The sequence below is a fragment of the Saccopteryx leptura genome, chromosome X (genome assembly GCF_036850995.1).
Source record: "Saccopteryx leptura isolate mSacLep1 chromosome X, mSacLep1_pri_phased_curated, whole genome shotgun sequence".
In the NCBI taxonomy this organism is placed as follows: domain Eukaryota; kingdom Metazoa; phylum Chordata; class Mammalia; order Chiroptera; family Emballonuridae; genus Saccopteryx; species Saccopteryx leptura.
In genome coordinates this window covers 36,310,434-36,325,281 of record NC_089516.1, presented here as the reverse complement: position 1 = coordinate 36,325,281, position 14,848 = coordinate 36,310,434, and positions in this window count along the sequence as shown.

Here is a 14,848-nt window from a genome sequence, read left to right as displayed (position 1 = left end):
CAGACAAGAAAAAGATATAAAAGGCATTCATATTGGGAAAGAAGAAGTAAACATTTCACTTTTTGCAGATGATATGATCTTGTACATTGAAAACCCCAAAGACTCCACAAAAAGACTACTAGAAACAATAAACTAATACAGTAATGTCACAGGATACAAAATTAATATACAAAAGTCCATTGTCTTCCTATATGCCAACAATGAAACATCAGAAAACGAGCTCAAAAAATCAATCTCCTTCATGGTTGCAACAAAAAAAAAATTAAGAACCTAGGAATAAACATAACAAAGAATGTAAAGGACCTATATAATGAAAACTACAAAGCATTGTTAAGGGAAATCGAAAAAGATATAATGAAATGGAAAAATATTCCTTGTTCTTGGATAGGAAGAATAAATATAGTCAAAATGACTTTATTACCTAAAGTGGTATACAAATTTAATGCAATTCCCATCAAAATTCCAATGTCATTTTTTAAAGAAATGGAGCAAAAAATCATCAGATTTATATGGAACTATAAAAACCCCCGAATAGCCAGAGCAATCCTAGGAAAAAGAATGAAGCTGTGGGCATTACAATACCCGACTTCAAATTATATTATAGAGCCACGATAATCAAAACAGCATGGTGTTGGCAGAAAAATAGACAGACCAATGGAACAGAATAGAAAGCCCAGAAATGAAACCACATGTATATGGTCAAATACCGTTTTTGTTTTTTTTTTTCATTTTTCCGAAGCTGGAAACGGGGAGGCAGTCAGATAGACTCCCACATGTGCCTGACAGGGATCCACCCGACATGCCCATCAGGGGGCGATGCTTTGCCCCTCTGGGGCATCGCTCTGTTGCGTCCAGAGCCATTCTAGTGCCTGAGGCAGAGGCCACAGCGCCCGGGCCATCTTTGCTCCAATGGAGCCTCGCTGCGGGAGGGGAAGAGAGAGACGGAGAGGAAGGAGAGGGGGAGGGGTGGAGAAGCAAATGGGCGCCTCTCCTGTGTGCCCTGGCCGGGAATCGAACCTGGGACTCCCGCACGCCAGGCCGATGCTCTACCGCTGAGCCAACCGGCCAGGCCCAGTCAAATAACTTTTAATAGAGGGGCCAACAACACACCATGGAGAAAAGAATGCCTCTTCAAAAAAAATGGTGCTAGTAAAACTGGAAAACCACATGCAAAAGAATAAAACTCGACTACAGTTTGTCTCCTTGTACTAAAATTAATTCAGAATGGTACCAAGACCTAAATATAAGACCTGAAACAATAAAGTACATAGAAGAAAACACAGGTACTAAACTCATGGACCTTGGTTACAAAGAGCACTTTATGAATTTAACTCCAAAGGAAAGAGAAGTGAAGGCACAGATAAATGAATGGGACTACATCAGACTAAGAAGCTTTTGCACAGCCAAAGAAACTGACAACGAAACAAACAGCCAACTAAATGGGAGATATTTTCAAACAACAGCACAGATAAGGGCCTAATATCGAAAATATACAAAGAACCCATAAAACTCAACAAACAAGCAAACAATCCAATAAAAAAATGGGAAGAGGACATGAACAGACACTTCTCCCAGAAAGAAATACAAATGGCCAACAGATATATGAAAAGATGCTCATCTTCATTAGCTATTAGAGAAATGCAAATGAAAACTACAATGAGATATCACCTGACACCTGTTAGATTAGCTATAACAACAAGACAGGTAATAACAAATGTTGGAGAGCCTGTGGAGAAAAAGAAACCCTCATCCACTGTTGGTGGGAATGGAAATTAGTACAACCATTATGGAAGAAGTATGGCAGTTCATCAAAAAATTAAGAATAGAATTACTATATGACACAGCAATCCCTCTACTGAGTATATACCCAAAAAAACTCGAAAACATTGGTACGTAAAAAACACATGCACCCTCATATTCATTGCAGCATTATTCACAGTGTACAACACATGGAAACAATGAAAGTGTCCCTCAATAGAGGATTGGATAAAGAAGATAGGGTACAGATATACAACGGAATACTACTCAGCCATATAAAAGGATGACATATTGACATTTACAACAACATGTATGGACATTGAAAACATTATACTGAGGGAAATAAGTAAATCAGAATAATCTAAGAACTATATTATCTCACACGTCAGTGGGATATAAAACTGAGAGTCATCGACATACATAAAAGTAAAGTGGTTACCAAGGAAGTTGAAATGGAAGAAGGGGTGGAGGGAAGGGAGTAAAGAGGGATAAATATATGGTGATAACAAATGATTTGACTTTGAGTGATGGGTATAAAACATGATCAAAAGTTCAAATGCTATAGAAATGGTTACCTGATACAATTGTACTCTTATTAATCAATGTCACCCTGTTAAATTTAATCTTATAAATAAAATTTTAAAAAGTTATTAATTGATAGTGGTGCTAGGATTTACATTAAAATCACATAATCAGAATATGAGGTGGGCAAGATGGCGATGGAGTAGGTGGATGTACCAACTTCCACCTCCCAGAACCAAAGTGTATTACAACTTAATTTTAAGAACAACCATCTGGAAAAACCAACTTTGGACTAAACTAAGAGCACTCTTTAACCAAGGATCACTGAAGAAGGCACACTGAGACTGGTAGGAAAAGCAGAAATGCAGATAGGGCTGCCCAGCTCCCGGGAGTGAGCGGTAGGCCAGAGGGACTCACGTGGCAGAAGGTGAGATTAGAAGACAGGAGAGGATACTGGGACCCAGGACCTAAGCCCCAGCCTGCAGCCCCAGAGCCTAGAAGAAGCATGCAGACAGTATTTAGCTGCAAAACAAGTCAGGATACTGTTTTCAAGAAAGAGACAGATTTCTCAGACCCAGGATTTGTCTTAAAGGGACCGCGCTAAAAACCTCTTTCACAACCACTCACCCAGGGCTCCAGAGGACTGGTAGAGCTGAGAGGACCAGAGTAGCAGGAAGAATGTAATCTAGGAGGCACAGGGAGAAACACTTTGAGGGACAGCCATTCTAACCCCTAGGCTGAGTCACTTCCCAAATCTAAAGTGAATATTTTTCCTGGAACCAGCAATACCGGCAAAGGGAAGCAGGTCACCAAACAGAAGCTCTCCTGCTGCAGTCAGAGCAAAGAATCACTTAGAAGCAGCGAGCCATCAGGGATACAGTATTGAGTGCTAAGGTCTGAGCTGCACCGCCACCACCACACTGCTGAGTGCTCGCCAGAGGGTGGGTGGTGGCAGGACGCAGAAGAGCAGTCCCTTTGGTGGGGGCAGAAGTCAGCTGTTGGCCATGGCTGCAACCTGAGAGCGAGCATAGTCCTGCCTTCAGGGGCAGAATCTGGGGCAGGCTGTGACTGAGGTCCAGCGCGAGCACAGTCCCACCAGGCAGGGGCGGAGGCTGGGGATAGCTGCGGTTGTGGAAGGGGCACACAAAAACCGTACGACCTGCGGCTATAAGCCAGGCAAGCAAGAATGGTCCCTCCTGCAGTCCCGCCTGCAGGAGCAAGGCGAAAGCCGGGGAACCAGCTGAGACTTGCAGTTGGGCAAGGGAGCACAGCCCCACCTGCTGGTGCAAGGCTTGTGGGCCCCTAAGCACAGGAGCACAGGCCTGCCTGCAAGGGTGGAGCAAAGGCAAGGGGCAGGCCAGGGCTTGAAGCCCAAACGCATGACTGCAGTCCTACCTGTCGGGGCAAGGCAAAGGCCAGAGGCCAGCCAGGGCTTGCAGCCCAGGCACATGAGTGCAGTTCCACCATCGGGGGTGGTGTGGAGGCCAGGCCAGCCAAGGCTTGCAGCCAGGGTATGCAAATATGATCTTGTACATGGAGGCGAGGCGAAAACCACAGTGACCACCTCAGTGGGCCAGCGCTGGCAATGCCTGTGCCCAAATGCCCGAGGCAGCAACAGAGAAAGTTTTGGGCCTGCAAACAGACCACACCTAGGGAACACAGAGGGCACACCCATTGGACTCCTGTGGCCACACATTCTTATGTACAGAAAAATGGGAAGGCAGAGAAATGCAACCCAAAAGAATAAACAAGAGAAACCCCCCAAAAAAGATTTGAATGAGATGGAAATAACCAAATTACCAGATGCAGAGTTTAAAATAATAATTATTAGGGTGCTCAAAGATCTTAGAGCAACAATGGATGGACATAACAAACAACTAAATAAAGAGATAGTAAGTATCAAAAAGGACATTGAAATAATAATAAAAAAGAATTAGTCACAAATGACAAATACAATATCAGAAATGAAGACCACACTAGAAGTAATTAAAAGCAGGATGGAAGAAGCTGAGGATCAAACCAGTGATTCAGAGGACAAAATAAACAAAGGCAGCCCTGGCCAGTTTGCTCAGCAGTAGAGCGTCGGCCTGGCGTGCGGGGGACTCAGGTTTGATTCCCAGCCAGGGCACATAGGAGAAGCGCCCATTTGCTTCTCCACCCCCCTCCCCTCCTTCCTCTCGGTCTCTCTCTTCCCCTCCCGCAGCCAAGGCTCCATTGGAGCAAAGATGGCCCGGGCGCTGGGGATGGCTCCTTGGCCTCTGCCCCAGGCGCTAGAATGGCTTTGGTCACAGCAGAGCGACGCCCCGGAGGGGCAGAGCATCGCCCCCTGGTGGGCAGAGCGTTGCCCCTGGTGGGCGTGCTGGGTGGATCCCGGTCGGATGCATGTGGGAGTCTGTCTGACTGTCTCTCCCCGTTTCCAGCTTCAGAAAAAATAAATAAATAAATAAATAAATAAATAAATAAATAAATAAATAAAACAAAGGCTATAGTAAGGGATAAAGAAGGTCACTACATACTGATAAAGGGAGCAATCCAACAGAAAGATATAACCATTACAAATATCTATGCACCTAAATTTAAGAAGATTTAAGATTGAAATCATATCAAGCATCTTCTTGATTACAATGCCATGAAACTAGAAATCAAATACAATAGAAAAACTAGAAAACATTTGGAAACTAAATAGCATGTTATTAAATAACGAATGGGTTAACAATGAGATTGAGGAAGAAATAAAATATTTCCTTGAAACAAATGTAAACAAATATACAACAACTCAAAATTTGTGGGACTGCAAACGCAGTCCTGAGAGGAAAGTTCATAGTACTACAAGAATACCTTAAGAAGCTAGGAAAAGCTCAAATAAACAATTTAACCCTGCATCTAAAATAAATAGAGAAAGAACAGCAAGTAAAACCCAGAGGAAGTAGAAGGAAAGAAATAATAAAGATCAGAGCTGAAATAAATGACATAGAGGCTAAGAAAATGATACAGAGTATCAATGAAACCAAGAGCTGCTTCTTTGAAAAGGTAAACAAGATAGATGAACCTTTAACCAGACTCACCAAGAAAAAAAGAGAGAGGACTCAAATAAATAAAATTAGAAATGAGAGAGGACAAGTAAAAACTGACACAGCAGAAATACAAAGGATTGTAAGAAAATACTATGAAGAACTGTATGGTATAAAATTAGACAACTTAGGCAAAATGGACAAATTCTTGTAAACATATAATCTTTCAAAAATCAATATAGAAAAATCAGAAAACCTAAACCAACCAATTTTATCAAATGAGATTGAAACAGTTATCAAAAACTCCCAACAAACAAAAGTCCTGGGTCAGATGGCTTCACAGGAAAATTTTACCAAATATTCAAAGAAGAACTAACTCCTATCCTTCTCAAGCTATTTCAAAAAATTCAAGAGGAGGGAAGACTTTCAAACTCCTTTCATGAGGCAGGCATAATACCAATTCCAAAACCAGGCAAAGACACTACAAAAAAGAAAACTATAGATCAATATCCCTGATGAATTTAGATGCTAAAATTCTCAACAAAATATTTGCAAACCAGATCCAGTAATACATAAAAAAAATCATACATCATGATCAGGTGGGATTTATTCTAGGGAGACAACGCTGGTTCATTATCCACAAATCAATCAGTGTGATTCAACACATAAACAAAAGAAAGGATAAAAATCACATGATAATATCAATAGATGCAGAAAAAGCATTTGATAAAATCCAGCATCCATTTATGATCAAAACTCTCAGCAAAGTGGGAATACAGGGATTATATCCCCACATGATAAAGGCCATCTATGACAAACCCAAAGCCAACATCATAATCAATGTGCAAAAGGTAAAAGAAATCCCCTTAGGATCAGGAACAAGGCAGGGGTCCCCGCTTTCACCACTCTTATTCAACATAGTTCTGGAAGTCCTAGCCACAGCAATCAGACAAGAAGAAGAGATAAATGGCGTCCAAATTGGAAAAGAAAAAGTAAAACTATCATTATTTGCTGATGATATGATACTGTACATAGAATACCCTAACGTCTCAGTCAAGAAACTACTGGACCTGATAAATGAATTCAGCAAAGTGGCAAGATATCAAATCAATATTCAGAAATCAGTGGCATCTTTATACACCAACAATGAACTGTCTGAAAGAGAAATTAAGAAAAGAATCCCCTTCACTATTGCAACAATAACAACAAAATAAAGTACCTAGAATTAAATTTAACCAAAGAGGTTAAAGACTTGTACTTGGAAAATTATAAAACATTGATAAAAGAAATCAAGAAAGATACAAACAAGTGAAAGCATACACCATGTTCATGGACAGGAAGAATAAATATCATTAAAATGTCTATATTACCCAAAGCAATCTATAAATTCAATTCAGTTTCTATTAAAATACCAGTAATATACTTCAAAGATATAGAACAAATATTCCCAAAATTTATATGGAACCAATAACGAACATGAATAGCCTCAGAAATCCTGAAAAAGAAGAATAAAGTGGGGGGCATTACACTTCTTGATATCACATTATATACTAGAAGGCCATCATACTCAAAAAAGCTTGATACTGGCATAAGAATAGCGTTACAGATCAATGAATAGAACAGAGAACCCAGAAATAAACCCATATCTATATGGACAATTTGTATTTGACATAGGAGGTAAGAGCATACAATGGAGTAAAGACAGTCTCTTTAACAAATGATGTTGGAAAAATTGGACAGGTACTTGCAAAAAAATAAAACTGGATCATCAACTTACACCATTCAGAAAAATAAACTCAAAATGGATAAAAGACTTAAATGTAAGCCGTGAAACCATAAACATCTAGGAAGAAAACAGGCAATAAACTCTCCGATATCTCTCGTAGCAGTATTTTTGCTGATTTATCTACACAGGCAAGTGAAATAATGAACAGGATGAACAAATGGGACTATATGAAACTAAAAAGCTTTTGCACAGCAAAAGACACCATTAACAAAATAAAAAAACAAGCCACACAATGGGAGAATATATTCACCAATACATCTGATAAGGGGTTAATAACCAAAATTTATAAAGAACTTTTAAAACTCAACACCAGGAAGGCAAACAATCCAATCAAAAAATGGGCAAAATAACTGAATAGACACTTCTCCAAAGAGCACATACAGATAGCCAATAGGCATATGAAAAAATGTTCAACATCACTAATCATTAGAGAAATGCAAATTAAAACCATAATGAGATACCACCTTACACCAGTCAGAATGATGCTCATTAACAAAACAACACATAACAAGTGCTGCAAAGGGTGTGGAGAAAAGGGAACCCTCTTGCAAGGCTGGTGGGAATTCAGACTGGTGCAGCCACTGTGGAAAAGGGTATGGATATTCCTCAAAAAATTAAAAATGGAACTGCCTTTTGACCCAGGTATCCTACTTTTAGGCATATATCCTATGAATACCAAATCACTGATTCAAATGAAGAAATGCACCTCCATGTTTATTGCAGCATTGTTTATAATAGCCAAGATCTGGAAACAGCCCAAGTGTCCATCAGTGGATGAGTGGATTAAAAAGCTGTGGTACATACACACAATAGAATGCTACACAACTGTGAGGAAGAAGGAAATCTTACCTTTCACGACCACATAGATGGACTGGAAACTATCATGCTAAGTGAAATAAGCCAGGCAAAGAAAGAAAAATATCATGACTTCACTCATTTGAGGAATCCAATGAACAATGTAAACTGAGCAAGGGAACAGAAGCAGAGGTGGGATCAAAGGAACCAGAGGGAAAGTAGAAGAGAAGATGGGATCAGAGAAGGGAAAGAGATTAATGAAACTATATATACATAACACAACATTATAGAGAACAGGACAGCAAATTCTGGAGGGAAGGGGCAGGTGCTGGAACAGTTGCTGGAGAGGGAGCAGCAAGTTCAAGAGCTCCAGTGCAAGCTAGAATCTGAACACTGGCAATTGTTAGAGAAACAGCTGCAGGTTCAAGAGCTCCAGTTTCAGCTACAGGCCAAGAGCAGGCAGTCACAAGAGCTGAAGTGGTCACTGAAGAAGGAGTGCCAGTGAATTGACTCTGACTCAGTAGTATCAGGCATTTCCTTTCCAACTTCTCTGAGGATGAGGTGGAGTTTTGGGCTAAAACTACCATCGGCAGACTCAGATCCTGGCCAGTGGTCACCCAGAAGGTGAAAACCCAGCAGCAAAAAATTGCCTCAGGGGAAGGCTAACCCCTTCCACAAGCCAGTGGAGCACTCTTTGTTTAGGCCCTACACCCATACAGAGTTGATGGAGTTAAGAGTGAATTTAGGCAGAAACCCACCAAGTTTGTGGCAGCTTGGTTGCTTCAGTTGTGGGATATAGGGATGGATGGTATCATGCTCTCCAGAACAGAGATGGAGAAATTGGCTGCTATTGTTAGATTCAGGGAGTACTGGGGCTGCCAAAGAGTGTAACTATTGTAGGAACAATAAGTGCTGATATGGCTCCTGTGAGGCTGGGAACAAAGAAGGTCAGAGACCCTTATCAGAAGTTTAGGTTTGAAATTCACCACTAAGCTAAAACCGGCCCCTGTTGCTATGCCGGCCCCTGTTGCTATGCTGCGTATGACCTCCCTAGCCAATAGCTAAACTGCCACATCTGCTTCTGTCCTATGCTTGCTCACTTAGGATATATAAGGGCCTGGCTGTAAGCTCCAGGCGCGGCTCCCATTTGCAGTTCCTTGTGGGCACGGTGTCTCTGGACATCTCGGGAGTTTGCCCCTGCGCAGGTTAAACTGGCCAATAAAGTAACATCTTAACTCCTGAAAGTCTCTGACATTTGTTCTCGTACCCGGTGGATGCTACATTTTGGGGGCTCGCCCGGGATTCTCCCTTGGCGGAGTTTTGGGTCAGAGACCGGAAGGACAGCTCGAGCTGAGAAAGTATTCACGGAGGATCCTCATTTGGTTTGGTTTTGGGCTCCAGAGCATATAAACCTGAGGTAGTAGGTGGGACGCCACTGGTAACCTACCCAGGGCTTTCAGAACAGGACGCCGTTTTCTGAAAGGAATTGTTAACTCTAGGAGTTAACTTTGGGAGTGACCGGTCACATTAGAATCCGTTTTGCGCTGCGCTGCATTTTGTCTGAGCTCAAATGACTGAGTTGAGTGTGAGAGAGACAAGTGTGTTCCTTGTGTTAATAGTGTGTGTTGCCTGTATCCTACCCTTTCTCATTATTCCTGAGTCATCTAGGATGGGACAACAGGAGTCTGTGCCAGGATCCCTGCTCGAGTACCTGTTGAAGAATTTTTCTGATTTCCAGAAGAGGGCTCAGGGGTACGGAGGTCCGCAGCCGAGTCCAGGTTTCCTCCGGACCTTGAGCCAGCTGGAATGGCCTGCATTTAATGTGAGACGGCCCACAGAGGGCACTTTTGACCTTCCAATTTTGTTTGCTGTCAGAGCCACGGTCTATAGGGCTCCCCACCCAGACCAATACCTGTATATGGATGTGTGGGTAGATACAGCCATTTTGTCTCCTCCTCCGGGAGGGCAGCCATTTTGCCTCTCTGGGAGGCGCTGCCGGTACCAGATGCTGGCCCACGGGCACCTCCTCGCCTCATCTATGTGCCTTTTTCCACTAGTGATTTATACAATTGGAAACATCAGAATCCCCCATTTTCCGAGAAACCTCAGGGACTAATATCTCTCCTTGAAACCATTTTTAGGACCCATCAGCCCACATGGGATGATTGTCAGCAGATTTTACAAACCCTCTTCACTTCTGAAGAATAATGAGAGAAGCTGCTAAGGCAGTATTAGGAGAAGAAAGGGAAATAGAAGACGTTCTCCCGTCTCAACCTCCTACCTGGGACCCTAATACCACTGGGGGAAGGGACACGCTCCTCCAGTATCACCGGGCTCTGTTGAGGGGGCTCAAGGCAGCAGCTAGAAAGTCAACCAACTTCAGCAAGGTAAGTGAAGTCATCCAGGGAAGAGAGGAATCCCCAGCAGCCTTTCTAGAGAGACTCATAGAGGCTTATAGAGTATATACCCCTCTAGATCCTGAAGCAGAAGAGAACAGGAGATTAGTAAATATAGCCTTTGTGACTCAGGCCGCTTCAGATATTAGGAAAAAGCTTCAGAAGATTGAGGGGTTCGAGGGAGAGAATAGAAGCAAGCTATTAGAGATAGCCCAGAAGATGTATGTCAATAGGGATGATCCGGAGGTTGGCAGGGCGAAGGAAGTTGCCAAAATTCTGATTGCTGCCACTGCCCAGAAACCTCCTCCCAAAGGGAAAGGGGGACAGCAAAAGGGCCAGGGACGGCGAATAGCAAAAGATCAATGTGCCTACTGTAAAGAGAAAAGGCACTAGAAAAGAGAGTGTCCAAGGTTAAAGGCCGACAGCCAAGAGCCAAGACAGGGCCCAGAGGTCTTGCTCCAAACCTTAGGCTGACAGGGCCAGGGCTCCATTCCCGTCGGCTCCCAGGAGCCCATAGTCACCTTAACAGTCGAAGGAAAACTAATAGACTTCCTAGTTGACATGGGAGCCACCTACTCAGTCCTAAAGAAACCACAGGGCCAGATGCAGAAGACAACTACTAAGATAAGAGGGGCAACAGACAAAGCAGAAGCCTACCCATGGGCCACCACAAGAATTACTGACTTAGGTCGAGGCACCATCACCCATTCTTTCCTAGTCATTCCAGACTGCCCTACACCATAACCTTCCGACGGGGGGAAAGCCCTATGGGAACAAAGAGGCAGAGGTCAGCATAGAAGTAACTGTCCCACTGTCTGAAGAACACTTACTTGCCACCATCCTAGAAGGTAAGGAGGCTGAGGAAAGGGTTCCAGACGCCCTGCATGCCTGGGTACCTGAGGTTTGGGCGGAAATCAACCCCCCAGGTTTGGCTGCTCACCAACCGCCTGTCCTGGTGCAACTGCTTAGCACTGCTAGACCGGTTAAGATCAGGAAGTACCCGGTCCCAGCCCGAGCTAAACAGGGAGTCGCCTGGCACTTGCAATGCCTGCTGGAGGCAGGCATCCTTCGAAGGTGCCAATCAGCCTGGAACACCCCGCTGCTTCCTGTCCAGAAGCCAGGGAACCAAGACTATCGTCCGGTCCAGGACTTGCGGGAGGTGAATGTACAGGTAGAGACTATTCATCCCACGGTGCCCAATCCGTATACCTTACTGAGCTCATTGCCCCCAACCCATACCTATTATTCTGTCCTAGATTTGAAGGATGCCTTCTTTTGTATTCCCCTGGCACCTCAGAGCCAAGGGATCTTTGCCTTTGAATAGAATGACCCAGATAATAGACTGGTGGGGCAGTTCACTTGGACCAGACTACCACAAGGGTTTAAGAATTCCCCCACCATTTTTAATAAAGCCCTCAGCAAAGATCTGCAGGCTTTCCGCTTCTCCCATCCATCAATCGTACTGCTCCAGTATGTGGATGGCATCCTCATAGCTGCCAAGGATGAAGGAGAGTGTGAGGAAGCTATCCCGGACCTGCTACAAGATCTCAGGCGAATAGAGTATCGAGTCTCTGCCAAGAAGGCCCAGATTGTGATGCAAACTGTAAGTTATTTGGGTTATAACTTACAGGGAGGGCAAAGGACATTATCCAGCCAGCGAATTCAGATGGTCTTGCAGATCCCCGAGCCTACTAACAAGAGACAGGTACGAGAATTCCTGGGTGCAGTAGGATACTGCCGATTGTGGATATTAGGCTTTGCAGAACTAGCTGAACCCCTGCACGAACTGACCAGGGGTAAGGAAGAGCAGTTCACATGGACAGATAAGAAGAAGCAAGCGTTCCAAGCGCTGAAAGAGGCCCTGGTGGCTGCCCCAGCTTTGGCCCTGCCAGATCTGGCCAAATACTTTCAGCTATTTATAGCAGAAAAGGAGGTGTAGCCTTAGGGGTACTGAGCCAGGAACTTGGGCCGTAGAAGAGGCCTGTCGCCTATCTGTCCAAGAGACTTGATCCTGTAGCCTCGGGATGGCCAACATGTCTGAGGGCACTTGCTGCCACCTCCATACTAGTCAAGGAGGCTAGTAAATTAACTTTAGGGCAGGACATCAAAGTCATTGAGGAACACTACGTAGAACAAGTGCTGCGAGCACCTCCTGACAGGTGGCTATCTAATGTGCGGCTAATACAGTGTCAGGCTCAGCTGCTGAACCCTCCATCTGTTCAGTTCCTCAAAACTGCTGCCCTGAACCCAGCGACTCCACTTTGGTCCACAGTTGCAAACAAATCCTTGACACAGTAACTGGCTCCCCCCCGGACTTAAGGGATCAAGCATATGGGAAGGCAGACCTGACCCTCTTTATAGACAGGAGCAGTTTTATTAAGGATGGACAGCGACATGCAGGGGCAGCAGTGGCCATGGAAAATAAGGTCCTGTGGCAGAAAGCACTGCCCGCAGGAACATCTGCACAAAGGGCAGAGCTAATAGAACTAACCCGAGCCTTACAGATAGCAGAGGGAAAAGTTGCCAACATCTATACTGACAGCCGGTATGCATTCGTCACTGCCCATGTCCACGGAGCCATATACAAGGAGAGAGGCTTACAGACAGCAGGGGGGAAAGACATTAAAAATCGCAATGAAATTCTTGCCCTCCTAAATGCCATTTGGCTACCTACCAAAGTTGCCATCATCCACTGCAAAGGACACCAGAGAGGGGCAGCCACTAGGCCACAAGAAAGCCTTCTGCCATTGCTGCCTAAGCCAACGCTACCCCCGGATCCTAGATATTTCCCAGAAGAAGAGCAGGAAGGGATGCAGTTGAAAGGGAAGAAAAATCAGCAGGGATAGATAGAGCTTCCAGACTCCTGGCTCTATTTACCCCAGGGAATAGTAAGAGAAATAGTAGGAGTATTCATACTAGTACCCATCTAGGACAAACCAAGCTAGAACAACTTATTAGGAAGTATTATGTAGGGCCCAACATCAGAGATATTGTCCACTCCATTGTCTCGAGGTGCAGCATCTGTGCCAGAGTAAATGCACAGAATAAGAAGCTACCCCCCTTTGTGAGGTATCAGGGGAAAGCTCCGGGAGAACTGTAGGAAATAGATCTCACAGATATGACCCCTGGGAAGTCAGGTTATAAGTATCTACTAGTATTATTAGACACCTCAGGATAGGTGGAAGCATTCCCCACGTGAGGAGAGGCTGCTTCCACAGTCTGTAAAGTCTTATTAAGGGAAATCATACCTAGATATGGCATTCCCCTAGCCCTAGGATCAGACAATAGACCTGCATTCATATCCAGGATATCTCAAGAATTAGCCACTCAGTTAGGTATTAATTAGAAATTGCATTGCATTGCATTTATAGGCCCCAAAGTTCAGGACAGGTAGAAAGAATGAACAGGACTCTGAAGGAAACTATAATTAAGCTGAGAGGGGAGACTGGTGAAAACTAGGTTGAGCTCCTCCCTTTTGCCCTTTTTAGAACCAGATGTACCCCCTATCTCAATAAATAGACCCCTTATGAAATCTTATTTAGGCAACCTGTGCCCCTTGTACCTCGATTGACCAGAGGGGAACTAGAGATTTCTAATCATAATTTCCTCAAGTCCTTGCAGGCCCTGCTCCAGAGTAGAAAGAAAGGTCATTGAACTGAAAGCCTGCCAGGCTTCCCGGCCCCATCAAGGGACACGTCTGTGCTGTGGAAAGTAGGACATAAGAAGGTTTTACAGGTTACTCAGCAAACTGTTCAAAGACTGTCCAAGAGGCACTTCTAGCAGTACACCACCCAAGGACTGACTCCCACGTAGACGGGTCCACACACCATGATCCTGAGCACCCCCACTATTGCCAAGGTAGAAGGCATACCCGCCTGGGTCCACCGCAGCCGGCTGAAGCTTGCAGTCCCAGCAGAGACACCTTTGTGGACAGCGAAGACTGACCCCGCCAACCCTTGTAAGCTGACCCTGAGAAGGACAGCATGCCCTGCTTCAGCCACAAACCAGAAGTTAACTGGTCCACGCATAGCTAATGCCTAGAGGAACTAAGTAAGGACTCTTTTAATCAGGCTTTAGGAAAAGGGAAACTAGGATAAAAAGAAAGTCAACTTAATTGTCACTAAAGGTTAAAGATTTTTAAATCAAGAGTTTTGACTAGAAAGGAATTGTATGGTTTTGATAATAGAAAGTATGAAATGTAGAGGTACTTTTGAAAAGAAAAGGGAAAAGCAAGTTGTTATGAAGGCCAGTTATTTCTGGATAAGAAAGTGCATAAAAGTTGAAGGTTTATGTAAGTTGCAGAAGGTTTGTGAAAGTTGTAAGAAATTAGTACAGAGAAGAAAAATACAAGACAGGACACGTTCCTTGTGTATCAGCCCTGCAGATATTGCAGGAAAGCAGTTTATTATCTTAAAACAGTGTGTGCTGGTGTACTTTTGCAAAGATATTGTACAAATGTACTAAAAACATTGTAACCTTGTAGGTTTTCCCTCTCCCCCTGAGCTCATTGCTGACCATTGTGAGAGGCGTAGTAGGCTAATCACTAGCCAATGTATAAGACCCAATTAGCTTATAGCTAC